Here is a 16126-nt window from a genome sequence, read left to right as displayed (position 1 = left end):
TTTACCATTTTTAATGCCTTTATCGCACAGGTTGTAATTGAGGGAGTTTAGTGCTCTCTCTAGCATCACAACCTAACCGGCTCCTATTTTCCCCAGGCCCTCACTAAAAAAATGTAAAAGAATGAAAATGGAGGCAATGCGCACACCGACCTAATGGCCCCTAGAAGCCAGATATTATTCGGCACGCGACGTGGGTCGTGTGCTGGGAGAAAGAGTCGGTAACTTAGGACTTTCATGCATCCCAAGTAATAAAAAAACGGATATCTGTACTGTGACCTTGACCCTAAAATAACTACTGACAGATTTAATGGGGAGGTTATGCAGATATTTATCTGTCGGTTTTAAAAAAGGTTCTTGTCGTGTCTTTATGGTCCTTAGTTGAAGCATTTAGAAGAAAAAGATTTATTTCCGAAAAATAGCGTTTATGCGTACAATACATTTAAAAGCACATGGCGGAAAGCATAATTGCAAATAAATGCTTGAGTCCATGGAGGCTGTTGACCCAGGGTGCAGTAGAAATTTCCATCGACTATGATGTTATGTTCACACACACGAATGGATGCACGTGTTTCGGTTTGTCGCTAATTACCAGCATGCCTATGAATCATTCCCAATAACGGTGGATAATCAGTGGTGTCCATTTTCTTTTGATGAACAGTCACGCCGAGTGTCAGTCAGGAAAGTTCCATTTAGACACATGTTTTTGAGGCCAAAGAGTGGTTTTGTCTTTGCTGTGATTACAGTGTACACTGATCTGCCAGCAAAATTAAGGCTGGACCGCCAGGTCAGTAGCCCTGCCGGCTCCCTCTCTCCCATTAACAGCATCAGTGGCTTTCAGGTGACCATGCCAGGCTCCACATGTGGGAGGACATGCCAGGCTCTACATGTGGGAGGACATGCCAGGCTCTACATGTGGGAGGACATGCCAGGCTCTACATGTGGGAGGACATGCCAGGCAGATGCCTGTTCACACACATCGTCTACGCTAAAGGCGAGATGGCCGCACTACTTTCTTTCCTGTCTTGTGAGTGGGAGAACTCGGCTTGTGTACTGGCGGGCAACAGATGCCAGAGCTTGAGTAACCTCCACACAGACACAGATGACAATACAGCCCCTTAATAGCAGGCGAGAATATGGAACCCTTTGTTGAAGATTGATCCTGCCAGGAGAGAAGCAGAGTTAACTTTTTCTCTGTTCCTTTTTTCCTCTCTGATCTTTGTGCGAAGTAAGTGCATGTTCTGGGGAGATGGACTGTACTCATCGCCTTTTTTAAAGGAGAAAGGGAAAACTGTATACTTTAATGCTTGGAATTGAATTTGATCGGAAGAATTTAGACATATAGTGTTTCCAAGGGTATTCGTGTATCCTTCTTTGGACACGTCGCGCGAGGCACTTTTTTGCTTTAAAATACAAACAATAAAGTTCGGTGAATGAATTTTGTTTCAAACATGGCTTTTGTATTTGCTGAGATGGATTTTGTTTCCATTCTGTTTGTAAGCATCATTAATTCATAAGGATACATGCAAGTTTGTTTCAAAAATAATCGTAGTAATCCGCTTTGCTAGTTGAAACAGCATGTCTTGAAAAATGCAAAAACAAAGACATTATGAACAAGGGAATGAAACGGAAAATGCATTTATTTAAATAATAGTTTAACATTCTAAGCCTCTTTTAAGACATAAGTGCCCGTTACATTTATTCAGGATTAAGCACGTTCCGCATGCTCAGAAGCGAGACAATGTGGACAAGAGCTTCGTACAACATAAAGATTTATTTTTAGTAAGGACATCTTGAAGAAATGGCATCATTATAGAAATGTATCGTGTTCGTTACTTTAAAGTAAATGTATTGCATTGATACATATACACACAGACCATATTAAGACATATCGAACTTCTGTTGACGGATGTCAGCCGGAAACTTCGACAGCTAAAACTTGAGGGAAAAGACTTGAGTCACACTGGGAAACGACTTTAACCAAACGGTAGCGGAAGAAGAGCGACTGACGAGGCCAAATTCTATTGCCCTGGCACAGACACTACGGGAACTGGAGGTTCACAATGACGGAGACGGAAGTTATCCTCCTGCCTGAAAACTGTTCATCCCGCCAACAGTTGGGGTCAGTGGGGGGCTGCTAGCTTCAGATAACGGACTGCGCACTCCCTGAGGCATGTCTGGATCCTCTCCGTCCCTCCCTGCTCCCAGCCACCTCCCAGTCCTGGCAGTGGCGGCACGGCATGGACTGGGATTGTTGCATGACGCCCAGGATGCTGGGAAGGGGTTAAAGTTTCCCTCGAGCAGCGCAAGACTCACGACTAGCAATCGAGCGGCATGCGAGGAGTCGTGTGGAGCAGGGGTACAATTGTGGTCATTAGCCACTGCAGGGGGCCTCACTAGCAACACACACACATATACACACAATATCAACACGCATCAACTGCAGTGCTCAGGAGATGCTCTGTTTCTGATAAAATCTCTTTTGAAGAAATAACATGAGTACAATGTACCCCTTTATGGACGTTTGGTGATTCTGAGACAACGCGAGCTGACTGCGACAATGTTGTGCAGCATTGGCTGTGAACAATCTCGATTTTTTACAGTTTGCAATATTTTCTTCCGTTATTTGTCATGTCTGACTTACAACAAATGTCGACCTACGAAATAATAGCATCACAAGTAAAGGAACTAGGCCGCTGAGGATGAAAGAAGAGGTAATATAAAGAAATAATCAACTTTGTAATTGAAAATGCTTTTCGTGGTCCGTGTTCTCTCCATGTCCCTTCATCTCAACACAACTAGAAGACATGTTTGCTAATAACAGAAACTTGGATCTTTCACAACAAGCTGGACTTCGACAGAAAACGTTCAGCATTTGGACAAAGGAAGCTGGAATTTTAGCCAGATAGAAGAAGTAATAATAATCATCATCATTATCATATCATCATCATCATCATCATCATCATCATCATCATCATCTGGTTTTTGACAGATGCACGACAGTCAGTTATCTTGTTAAAGATCACAAATGCCAGTTTCCGTTTCAAGAGCCATGACCTGTGTCCAATAAACGACACTGCAGTTTGGGGGAAAAAAAGAAAAGTAAAAAACTCAAAGCCAAAACTAGACTTTTTAAGGCTTAGAGTGATCATGGGTAACTCCACTGAACAACACATCTGTTAGAGATACTGATGTCCAAACAATCCTGTACAGCCCATGCACATAGTGTAAGTGTCTATAAACTGTCGTGCTCATTAAGGGTTTACAGTGCAATACTGATATACCTACCTACTTATTTACAACGTGTCATTCAGACCAACGGATACCACTGTTGCCCTCGCTCTTTGGCCTTCAAGGAGCTGCAGGCAGACCGTGCCCAGCGTGTTGCCGAGTTCTTCATGTGAACAAGCGCGCCCACTAAGGCGAGACGGGATCTTTGAAAAGCAAGACGAGTGGTTAAATTGGGCATGCGCACTAGGGGCACAGTAAATAAAGAACCGTCAATTATTTACACCCTGCGGCCTGTCGATGTCTGTGTCCCAGAATTCTTGCCTGCTGTGATGCCAGGCCCTCCCAGTGCTGCAGCTTTTCTTGCTGTTCTTACGGAAGCGGCAGTTGTCGCTCAGGGCGCCGCCTGGCCTTTCTGTGGGCTTGCTGTGTGTCGGCACTTCTGTCCACAAGAGTGAATCAACACCGAGTGATTAGTCTACTTCTCTTTGATCTTCTTCCGGTTAACCTCCTTTTGTGCCTTGTTAAAGACACTTTTTATTAAAACTGTATTTTGTGTAACTTTACTAAAAATTAAAATCTTTGAAAGGTCAAGAGAAAATCCGAGATCAGGGGTTTGTTAATTTTTAGGGGGCTTTGTTAGGGAGTTAAGAGAAAGATATCAGTAACCATATCTACAGGGACTAGTTAACATTTTTGGCTGCAAGTATTTAATTTTAGTGTTAGAAAGGGACCGTATTTTGTGTCAAAAGGCAGAGGAAGATGTTAATACCGAAGCACTCGACATGCTGTTTTTAGGATTATCATTGCACAACCCCTCTACTTGTTTATAAATCTTATATTTACGACTTTTTTCTCTTGCACTACGAAGGAGACGAGCTACACTTGTGGTTGATTTATTTGACCACTACCCAGAGGTTTGTTTGGCCCTGTGCGTGAGTGTGTGATAAGAAGAGAGACAACTAGAAATCTCTTCAGTTTTTATGAATTGGAAGATAATGTTATTGGTGATGTTCATTCTGTTGTATCTTGTAATAATGCTTTTCTTGTCATTCGTATCAGTCATTTAGTGTGGTTTTAGAGTTGAGTGAACCTTCTTCCGTTATCATTATCAATCGTTTAGTGCGGAGCTGCGCCTGGAATCGACTAGAATTTCGTGCTTTCTGAATATTTATCATTGAAAAAAAATACAGTGCCGGCTAACGAGGTTTTGGTGTATCATGGCTGTGGTTTTGCCGAAGCTTCCTAAAGATGAAGGGCGATAGGTTGTTGTCAAAAGCAGTTTCCATTATACAACATTGAGGGCACGTGACCAAGTCTGGAAGGGAGGAGAGGTGCGAGGACCAAGGGAAACAAAGGACAATGGGTGCGTAGAAAACAGGCGCAGATCGTCTGGAGATTGTTTTCATCCTCCTGTTTTTGAATGTTCTCTACTTCGTGGTCGAAGGCAGGCGAATTGATTACAAGAACATCTTTTTTTTTTTTTCTTTTTTTTTTTTTTTTTTGAGAACGATGGGTCAAGTAGTCGCAGACCATAACTTCGTGTTCTTTCAGGCTCGTCTTCGGTGTGTCTTCTGAACAACTTTAACCTTTTCTTTTAAATACCAGACAACTTTTGTTTGTCGCTGAGACAAAATTTACATGGCCAGCACCTAGAGCCCGCCAGACGAGGCGGCATGCGAGGGAGCAATCCTTCACCAGGTACTCGGCCCCACTCCTCCCCGGTCCCTGGTTGTGGTAAGAACGACATAACAAATGTACACAATGAGCTAGACTGCTAGAGGCTTGCAGAGACAGAGCCATGGCAACGAGCTGCTCAGTAGACCGATACCTTTAGCAGAGGTAAACGTGGGTTACAGAAACACTCACATACAAACACACATGCGCGTGTAGAGACATACAACACACGCGCGCACACATACATAAAGATCTATACACGCACGGGAAGACAGGAGGAGGAAGGACAGGCACATTCACGCACGCACGTCCGGCGCCGGATGCTTAGCGACAGCTGCCCGAGAGAATGCAGTTTCGCGCACCCGTGCACAGACGCTTGCCTTTCCTCCACGCTTGAGCTGGCACGCTCCGTCCGCATGCAGCTATTGGCGGCACTTTAAAAGGCAGTTAGTGACGTCAGCCACCCGCTGACCATGTCCCGCCCACCAACGTGCTGGGTGCTGGTGTCGGCAGTGTACTGAGCCGTCCTTGTCTGGAACTGCTTCAGACAATCGAAGGTTTGCTCTTATAGGAAAAGAAGTGAAATGGCAAGTTCGGCGATGCTGACCTTCTGAATTATTTGTGCTGAAAATGCTTGGCTGGAAATCGAGCGGTTTACAATCACAATCACAATCACAGCTTTAAGTGATATCATCAACACATTCAGCGCATCGTTCACTTTCAGTTTCATTGGCTCGGTCGTTGAAAGCTAACATTCTGGATCTGTGGATCGTGCGGTGCAATTTGGTATCCGTACAGCAAAGCTGATTGATTGATTGATTGATTGATTGATTGATTGATTGATTGATTGATTGATCCATACTTTACATTTCACTTGTCTTTTCCTTTAATTAAAAACCGATTAATCTACTTATGGCTTCGTGTTGATCGGTGATACAGGTTCTATTTCTATAAAGCTGATACATCGAAGAAAATGCCTCTAGGCTTGTAAAAATGATGTAACTGCCATTTGGTGTCGGCTGCATTCAGACACTCTTTGTCTCTTCGGACCCAAAAGCTTAAAAGAGAAGGCTGAAACAGAGAAACTGGTGATTATTTCAACTCCATTATTTCAATTCATACCATTTTCTATCAAGGACGTGGCAATATTTCAATATGAGCCACTCAGTGGAGTGAAGAGGAAACTTATGTGAATGAAACTTATCTGTCAGTGGTCATGCTTCCCGCTTGATCATGGTGGAGACTTTGATTGTGGCATGGGGGAGCGAGCGCCGTCTGGTGTTGTGATTAATAAACCGTGCCCCAGAAGATCCAGCACCAAGATAGAGGAGCTGAGCCCACAGGACGACTAGAGAGCACAAGATGAAAGAAATCAGTTTCGTGGCCAACTGATAAAACCCTTTTACATCCTCACACAATATCCGTCCCTCTATCCCCCGCCCTCAACCAAAACAGTGAGAGTTGGCTGTCCTGTGTCATCTGTTTCTTGCCGTGATGTCTCTGTCTCGGGCTAATCCCCCCCTCTAGCTGTGGTCTATTTCCGTATTTTTTTAAAATCATCAAGAAGTCTCTGAACTGACGAGGTTAACTGACGTACCCTGAAATATTCATGCAGTTATATAGTTTGTACACACAAACACTTGCACTTGCATGCACACACAAAAGAAAAAAAAACCCGTAAAAGGAGAGGGGATAGTTATGAGAAGAAAGTCTCGAAATAATGTCATAGGAGCAATTCTGTTAGGAAAGTCATGAGTGTATTGACGTCAAATAACACGTTATCAACGGTTTGTAGTGCTGGCCGCTGGGCTGATCTCGTTGACAGGCTGTGCACAAGGAGCTGACACACGCTTAACAAGTTAAATATTTTTATTGTCAAAGACTCATAAACATTTACACGGTTAAACTTCTCCGGCTATGTCCGAACAATAACCAAACGTTTACATGCTCGACAAAAGCCTCGCGACAGGGTAATCCTTCGCTCGGCGGAGACGAGAAGCGAACCAGCAAACCTGTCTTTACCCCACCCGGTTCGTACCAAGGGCTCAGAAGGTGGGGGAAGCTGCAGTCGCCAGAGCCGGCGTGCGGCGGCGGCGGCAGTGGTGGCAGTGACGCTGGCGGGCTCCGCGCCCTCAGGTGGGAAGCGATCCGTGTTGCAGCCACCGACAGAGCCGCCGAGGCTATATCGAGCGGTGGGATCTGTGCGAGTGAGAGGCCAGATACAAGAGCTTTTAGCGCGCGCTCATCGCTGTTCCGTGGCCACGCGGTGGTGGGAGCAGCTACACGCGTCCCGACCGTCCAGCAGTGCGGACTGGCCGTGTGTGAGTGTGTGTGCTGGGGTAGCAGACAACACTGTGGCTGGCCGTGTGTGTGTGTGCTCGGGGTAGCAGACAACACTGCCAGCCTTGCCGTCGTCTCCCTCAGACCGTTCACGGTCCCTCTCCTTGCGGCGTGTATAAACACGAGCGTGCGAGTGATGTCTGGGGTCTGCCTCTCCTCCTCCACCGAGCATGCGAGAGTCGCTGCAGCGTGGGCTGTCATGCTTGGTGTTGATTAGTATCGTGAATGGTTGTACTGTTGGGGGATGTTGAGCCTGTGATCCGCTCAAGACAACAATGACATGATCCTGAGCTGACAGCCACGAAATTCTCTGTCGGAAATGTGTTGGTTTAAAACAAAAATAATTCTGTGATACAACAGTGTTTAGTGCTGCTCGACTTGAAAACTTCTAACAGGTAAGTTTCCATTTTCAAGAATCGCTGTTTTCTATCCACTTTTTTACCCTGTGTTCTTTGTGTTCACTACACTCCTGCCACCCCGCTACACAACTTCGGGTGGGAGAAGTCGCCAGCTAGGAGTGCACCCACACCTGCGTGAGTGTTCCTGTGGAGGTGTGCCGACTGTTTACTGCTTTGTCACTGCGCAGTCAGACCAGCGGCTTGTGTCGAGGGCTCCTCGCCCAGGCGTATCGATGTTCCGTTGCTGTAGAAAGAGGGTTACAGTTGTTGTGTGTTGGCAGTTGTAGGCTTTCCAGCAGCCACCCGACACGTTTGCTATTGGACCTTGTTAAGAACTTCTGGGTATTTTTTTCAACTTCTTTATCTCTGCTTATTCGCTTTCACCTTGCATTACCTCTGTCTAAACTTCCTCTGTAACAATATGACCACATTACCTTTGATATTAGATAAGCTGTTGAAGATCAAGAACACTCAACTGCATTAAATTATGGCTGTGCTTAACTTCTATATTAATGAGAAATAGGAGTTTATGGGGTTTAAAAAAAGTCTCAATTTTTTTCATGACTCTTAGACTGAATTGTTTTTGTCACTGTCTCTCTTCCCGTCGGACTATGGTTAGTTTGCCTGCTTTTATTCTCCCCTTTATATCTAATAGCTAGTAGCTTTATGTCTAATAGCTAATATAGCTTCATGTCTAACAGCTAATCGTCGGCTGCCGGACCTCAGCGTCACTGTATCGGATAATAACAGTTTTACATTCCACTTAATGCAAAATATTTGACAGTATGTGACAAATCCTCTACTATTTTCGTGTTTGGTGTCTTGTTGCTAAGCTCCAAAATACAAATGTGTATACAAAAAAGATTCCGTCATTAAATGAAGAAAATTTCTAAACAAAAAGAAGACAGTTAATAAAACTATTTGTCTGCATACCTATTTTCTTACACCGTGAAAATATCAGCGGTATTATTTTTCTACAATAAATCCATGTGTTGTAAGGCGTCACATAACTTTTTAAATGGAAAGAGGGAAAGATGTGAAAAGAAACCACGGGATGTGACCGCTCACACCGATTTTCCAAAGCCAGACGAGACCTGGACCTCCCTCCATCGATTCTTTCGCGCCATTTATTATGACTTCGATTCAAGGACAGCTGCTACATGCAACGGCGACTTCCTACTGCGCGCGCAACTTCAAATTTCGCCGTCGTGTCGGTCCTAAATGGCTGACCAACAACAGCCCAACGGTCGTCCTCAAGTGGCGCTAGTGAGAGGCAGACATCTGTCTATACAATTCTCTGTGAAAGGAAAAACCCTATAACACGGGGACAGGGGGCACTTGTCTATCGTCCTGTCAATCGCTGGGGCCAGTTGCCGCTCACGTGCTCATTGTTTGTTGATTAAATGCAGGTGCATACAGTCACGTGACAAGCTTGCCGGCTCGGCTGCATTTGTCACCTCGTTTTTGGAATTCTTTATCAAACCAAACACCTTTGTCTCGTTCTCTTCCGCCTTAATTATTTAGTTATTGTAACAATAACATTTATTGCTATGTTGTTATTACAAATTTAAAGTATATAATGGTAATTTGCTCTAACGTTCTTTATGAGCGCCTCAGTTTTTGTCTTTGTTCCGTTTTGAAGAGATTCACAAAGTGTCAGTAGATTGAATATTCTATACAATGAAGTTGCTTACTTGAATAATCGTCCTAAATCATTTTTTATGCTATTCTTTCTTGGTGTTTTCGTGGTGCTCGTGTGTCGCTATATATTGCAGTCTTTACATAAGATGGAGGGATGAGTTCATGTATAACCATGGACGTGTATTGATGGACTGATGTCTGTATGCCGAGACTCACTCTTGGCCTATTGCGAAGTGATTCCCTGTTAGTCTCGGCGAGCCATAACAAAGAATGTGAATAAACCGGAAGCTATGTCGTCTAATGCCTCGTTTTAGTAATCTGAAATGTGAATAAACCGGAAGCCATGTCGTCGAATGCTTCATTTTAGCAGTTAACTGGGAAAAAAATCGTCTGCCAGCAGTCCAGGGATATGAGTTTGTGGTATAACTGCTTGGTAAACCGCCATTTCTCTCACAAACTACATGCGATATGTTCGAATGATTTTGCCCTTTTTTTCTTCTTTCCTTCCGTTTTAGCTTTTTTTCCCAAAGCCACGTGCACGTGCTTACAAAGAGGGAAGGGTGTGAGAAAGGGAGGTGGGGAGGTAGCAGGACAGTGTTTCTATTTTGAGTAGCTTGCGTTCCGATGGTATCTTGCGGGCGGCGTTGAGAGATCGCCGGCGCCCAGCCGGGTATTGATGATTTGTTAGTTATGGATGGCAACCAATAAATGGCAGACTGGATAGTGCGCCAAGCGCTTCAGTGAGTGCCAGCTGCAGACATGAGACTTCATACCCACAGGCCATCCCTCACTGCCAGAGCCATCAGACGTGGAGAACCATGGCAGGTTGTGGCGGCTGTCTGGACTAGGCCTCCCGCATCAGATTTTAGCTCAGCTATCTGCTCCTTTCTCGCCCTCTTTTACAGAATTAAACTCGCAGTTTTATGTGCTTCTGATGGTGCTTGTCTTGAGTTAGTTGTTTGTATCGTAATTTTATGCTTTCTATTTATAATGAATACAATTTATAATGCCTTATGTGATGTAGCACTTCTATTATTTATAATGCATATAATTCAAAAGTCCTTACGTGATGTGGCACTTCTGTTATTGATTTACACTTCCCCGTGTCCTCCCTCCCAGCCTCTACCCAATTTACATTTCTATTATTGATCTACACGTCCCCCTCGCATCTTCTACTCAATCACACATACCCTGTCCACATTCATGAGTTCCTAAAATATCCTTTCTGTTGTGATTTAATTATTGCTATGTGTTGCTTTTTTATTTTGTCTTTCTGTGTCAGATGGAACCATCATAAAATTGCTTAAGAAATCAGGGTATGTCTTCGGATAAAGCTGCCTTCATGCACCCCTTTTCCTCTTCCTGTGCGTTTATCGGCCTACATGCCTTTGGCGTGCTTGTGTAACGATCTCTGATGACACCAGGTACACCACTCATTTAGAGGGCTTTGAAGATGTAAGGTTTCTATAGGTTGTGAGATTATAGACATGTGGAAAGTGTGAGGTAACCCTTAGTGTCACTAAGGAGACCGCGTCAAAATAAATCTGGGTGTGTGTATATATATCAAGATATATCGCGTACAAATGTAGCTTATTAAAGTGGAGGGAACAGAAGCAAGGGCATTGTGTTAAAGATTATTCTCTTGCCACCATCAAGCTGCTTGAGAACTCACTGCACGCAGACACATGAGGGCTGAAGTCCGGAGTACCCGAGGAAAGGACACCACTGTCGCCTCGTCCTGTTTGGGTTTGGTTTTCTTCTATTCCAATGCGAAGGGAGCCGGGTTTGCCTCCGGTGCCAGGACCTGCCTCTGCTGACAGAAGACAGGACTTTGGCAATACACTGCCTTGAGTTCCTTCCTTCACCACACGTCAGTTAATGGCGAGCGTTGTAACCGTCTTTCTGCCAATATGTCTTCGCTCAAGATTGGGTTGGCTGGCTAAGGAATGGAGCGTCGTTAATCTAGACCGTTGTCAGCTTCAAGCGCGAGGCAAATGGAGTGTCTGACAGAATAAGCATACAGCTGTGTTCAGGTTGAAAGAAAAATTTCCTCTGCTGCTTGACAGGAGGCCCCTAGATACATTCTCATCTCAGCAGCAGGCAGAAGACTAGTAAAAGCTCAATACCCAGGCATGTGCACGAACGCACGGACTTATACTTTCTCCTCCCCTCTCCCATTCACACACACACACATCTTTTCTGACATTCACTCATCTTGGATTCGTTTGCATCAATACTTTTAATTTTGCCAGGTTCTTCTACTCAAAGACTCAAACAGTGCGACAAAATACAACCCAGATTCGACTTTCTACACTGCTCTTTTCTTCTTTTTTCATTTTTTACATTTTCTTATGTTTATTTTCGTAAATTGCAAACGGTAAGATCACATGCACACTCTATAGCACCTGAAGACCTTTCTTGAGACGTATTCAAGGCACGCGATGTGAGATCCTCATGACGTATTCAAGGCACGTGATGTGAGATCCTCGTGACGTATTCAATGCACGTGATGTGAGATCCTCATGACGTATTCAAGGCACGCGATGTGAGATCCTCGTGACGCATTCAAGGCGCGTGATGTGAGATCCTCATGATGTATTCAAGGCACGTGATGTGAGATCTTCATGACGTATTCAAGGCACGTGATGTGAGATCCTCGTGACGTATTCAAGGCACGAAATGCGAGATCCTCATGACGTATTCAAGGCACGTGATGTGAGATCTTCATGACGTATTCAAGGCACGTGATGTGAGATCCTCGTGACGTATTCAAGGCACGTGATGTGAGATCTTCATGACGCATTCAAGGCACGCGATATGAGATCCTCGTGAAGTATTCAAGGCACGTGATGTAAGAACCTCATGACGTATTCAAGGCACGTGATGTGAGATCCTCATGACGTATTCAAGGTAACGATGTTAAGGACGCCGCTAAAGCTTGTCATCGCCGACTGTGAAAAGAAGGCCAGGGTTGAACCGCTGTTATTACTATTTCTTCAACGCGAATTTTTCATGTAACGACATTATTTCAAGCGCTCAATTTTCTTTTGAATTTCTTTGATCCCTCTAGCAAACAGAAGAGAATCGTGATGGAGTGAAGAGAATAATAATATGTTGTCAGAATCGCTCATAATCACGAAATGATCATCTGCGTTTGTGAGTCCACGTGGAAAAACGCTTGTGACTCGCATGCTTCCAGCACACTCACAATGCTAGCAATTCTTGGCCACGTGACCAGGTATAGTGAAGAATGGCATCTGACACCTCATGTCTGTGAATGAAAAACATTGCTAAACATGTGCAACGATTTCAAAATATACTCGCATTTTCATATTCATCATGTAATAGAAATTACTTTTTACTGTTATGTTTAATGTGGATTTGCTGATCTACCAGCATCGCAAGCGCTCCCTGCAATCTTACCTTTTTCCCACTCATGCCTTTTTTTTTTTTTTTTTTTTTTGTAAATTTCCTCTTGCGCTCCGATTTAATTCTGGCGAAAACATTTATCTGTTGCTTATTTTTCTCCCTTTATTTGCCGTCAGTCAAGTCTTTTTTCACTGTCATTTGTTCCTAGCAGCAAAAGATATGTTTAGCGAATAAAAGGTCTAAGAACAATTGGAGGCCAGGTGAAATGGAAAGCATTTTCTTCTAGAGCGCCAGAAAATTATGAGAAAAGCAGACGTGCAGTCAGGTGTCCACGCTCTGCCATGTATGTTTGTGCAGTTAAAATGATGGAGTCTCAGTTTTCACAGGTCGTGAAATTAATAACAACAGCAAAAGAAAAATCCGCATTATCACCGGCAAACTTTCCTCGCCTCATTGTCTGTCTGTACTCCCTTCTTTTATATTTTGATTTGCTCACGCACGTGCACACAGCTGCGCGAGCGCTCGAATTACAACACAGCTCTGATAACATGCAATGTTTTGCACCATGCAAAGAGCTGGTCAATGTTTGCAAGAGCAACCATGTACATTACATTGGGTGGAGCTGTGGCCATCAGACAACATTTACTTACCAGCAACTTCTAGTCCGACACTGCAAGTGTCATGTGCTGAAGGCGTACAGTAGCATCGTTACAGAAAGCTGTAATTACAGGTTGTAACACAAGCATCAGGTTGTTACAGTTTATTCTGGCAACACCTCAAGCAGATGTGGTTTCACGATACCACACGACTTGGTGATGTGGCTTGTATCAGAGAGGGAGACAGTGTACCTGTCTTGTTTCCAAGTTCAGAACACGGCACTTGACTTCCAGTAACATGTTCTTCGTACTTCTACGTTGACTTGACCGTTACATCTCCTTTTTGTCGTTCGCACGTGACTAGTATCTCTCCATCTTTTCTCCAGACATGTTTTTGCCTTCCTTTTCTTTCTTTTTTTTTTTTTTCTCACATTCCATCTCCAGAATTTACATTATTAACCATTTATTTCTTTATGATGTCAAGACTTCAGCGACATGCGTGCTGCCAGCCACAGTGTGTTCGCAACATCGAATGTCAGACCTTTTAGTTTCAGGGGCAAACGACGAGGACGCCATTTTTGGAAGAAGCTGCTGAAAAATGGATGAGTGTTATATCCAGAGAAAACTGCCTTGAACGCTGGGTGTGAAAGCTCTTTTACATTTCTTACCTTTTCATTTACCAGCTTGTTCAGGAATGTGTACGTACGCATCCAAAAGCCGCCTGTGGGTCCAGTGACTGGGGTAGGATAGTTTGCATGGATAGTAGGATAGTATGACAGTGTGAGTCGGGGCTTCGGGTGGAGGGGTGGTTACACGGTTCTCGTTTTATTTGACCATACATGCGGACAAAGTGTATCCTTCGCCCCGCCACACACACACTACATTATACAGGCGAGCGCTCACGTGACCGGCCAAGAAGAGTCAATGTCTCTAACAGAAGAGAAAGATGGAAAGGACATTGAGTGTAACCGCAGGATGAATTGCAGTGTTACGTATGACAGGTTTTCTTTCAATAGTACAGCTTTTCCTGTGTGCTGAGACCCCAGACTGTCTTCTTCGTAACTTCTTGTCATGAAGTATATCCCTGGCCGGCTGGTGGCTAGTAAGAGATCGGTGGTCCTTTGAGGCCACTGCCTGCAGATGGCGCCGCCTACTGGCCACTTCAGGTACTTAATCAAACTGATTTCAGGGTGGCTGAGACTTGTCAAGCGCAGCCGCCTTTACGCCACCCCTCGCCCCAACACTCTTCGTACACTATTTTCTGTTGCCTCCCAACCCTCTTTCCCTCAGGCAAAACTTGAGCATCATATGGACGCAGAGAAAAACTTTGCAGATCCAATAAGCAGACACAAAGCGTTTAAAATTATTTGTTTTCTTATAATAGATGACTTTTTGTTTATGTACTTACGAGTCTCTCATGTGTGTTACTCTTTATCACCACATTCAAACTTGTTGGGAACAAAATTTGCTAAAACCTTTAGCGGTAACAACGTTCAGAATAGTTTGCTAATTAATGTGCGACATACTAACGGTTGTGGTGGTTGTATAAGTTGTAACAGCAGCAAAGTTAAAAATACTCAGAGAGTTCGGCTAGGAGGAGAAGGTTCTTGGGAAGGTTTGTACGGGTGGAGCGAATGCAACTGCTCACGACATCATGGCGCTAGTGGCGATCTATCCATCAGTAGGAGGAAGGGGTGGTGGAAAAGGAGAAATTATGACTGCCTCTTCATTTGATTAACCGATGAGCTAGGAATCAGGAAGATTTGATGTCAATGGGCATCCGCTAAGTTCAATGTCAGGAAGCCCCATTCATTTCCAGGATGTCTGTCTTCCTTGTGTATTGTGAATTGGGTTCCCATGTATCCTTACTGGACTTTGCTGAGATAATACTGTATGGATATGTGTTATTGCTCTACAAATAGATACTTCATGGAAATCCCGATCGACTGGTTTTGCAGAAATATAGAAATATAAAGCTGTCTAGTAAACATTAGCGAATCACTGAATATGCCAGTGGTTCAGTTGTGCATTTTTTTACCACTATTATCTTGTAATTCTCTTTCTCGCTCTTTCTCGATTGCTTTCTTTCATATACGCACGCACGTGCGGAAGAAGCACTTTTCGTAATCCTCAGAAGTGAGTTACGACCCCAGAATACTTGGCTTGTGACACTGAAAGGCCCAGACGACGTACATCATTGAGGTTGTTGAGGTCTGTTACCGGGGTATCTGGGGGTGAACCTTCTGATCCTACAGTCAGGAAGGGTAGTGTAGGGTAGTGTAGGAAGGGTTAGGCAATGTTTTTGCAGGCCTAGTCCAGGGAAAGGTAAACTGTGCAGTGTCAATCAACACTTAACGAGTTCACTAATATGACATTAATAACAAAAGATGACAGAAACAGAAAATAGGTTTTTACAAAGATAACATGTTTTACAATACTTTCAGTTGCTAACTTTATCTAACGTGTATAGTTACTATCAACAACACAGTTTTCAAGTTGCTTATCACACCAATGCGGCTTTTTTCCAGAAAACCAATCGTTGAATAATGTTTTTTATCATCTTTTATTTCCAAGTTTCACAGTGACAGTGCGAACGATGCCCTCGAGACATTCCTTCTGAACAGGATATATGTCTTCGAACGTTTGGTTCAGTTCTTTGTAAAAGTCTCCAGAAGCCAATGGTTTGGGGAAAATGTTCGTGACCTAGGAGCTTGATGAGCTAAGTCCAAACTTGTTTTGCATCTTCTTGGCTGCAATATGCCAATAGAATAGGATTCGGAGCGTCTTCAGAGGTTCAGCACATCTGTATTTTTCCATGTTAAGAATGGCCTTTAGCTGGTACTATCTTTGTAAGAAATATTTCACTTGTTTGTTTGTTGT

At 43.9% G+C, this 16126-nt stretch overlaps 1 protein-coding gene across 4 annotated transcripts in view; it reads left to right on the top strand.

The window, feature by feature from the left end:
- Positions 1-16126, top strand: part of LOC112570442 — a 140860-nt gene that overhangs the window by 87134 nt on the left and 37600 nt on the right. For 2 of the 4 annotated variants that reach the window (XM_025248858.1, XM_025248861.1), the window contains exon 1: positions 7064-7637. The exons of the other annotated variants lie outside the window; for them this stretch is intronic. The gene's annotated coding sequence lies outside the window, so the exon portion shown is untranslated. Of the gene's footprint in view, positions 1-7063; positions 7638-16126 lie in introns of those variants that run through there. 4 annotated transcript variants of the gene reach the window in all.

Source organism: Pomacea canaliculata, linkage group LG8 (genome assembly GCF_003073045.1).
Source record: "Pomacea canaliculata isolate SZHN2017 linkage group LG8, ASM307304v1, whole genome shotgun sequence".
Taxonomy (NCBI): Eukaryota; Metazoa; Mollusca; class Gastropoda; order Architaenioglossa; family Ampullariidae; genus Pomacea; species Pomacea canaliculata.
Note: the sequence above shows the minus strand (reverse complement) of the source record. Positions and strands in the feature narration are given on the sequence as shown.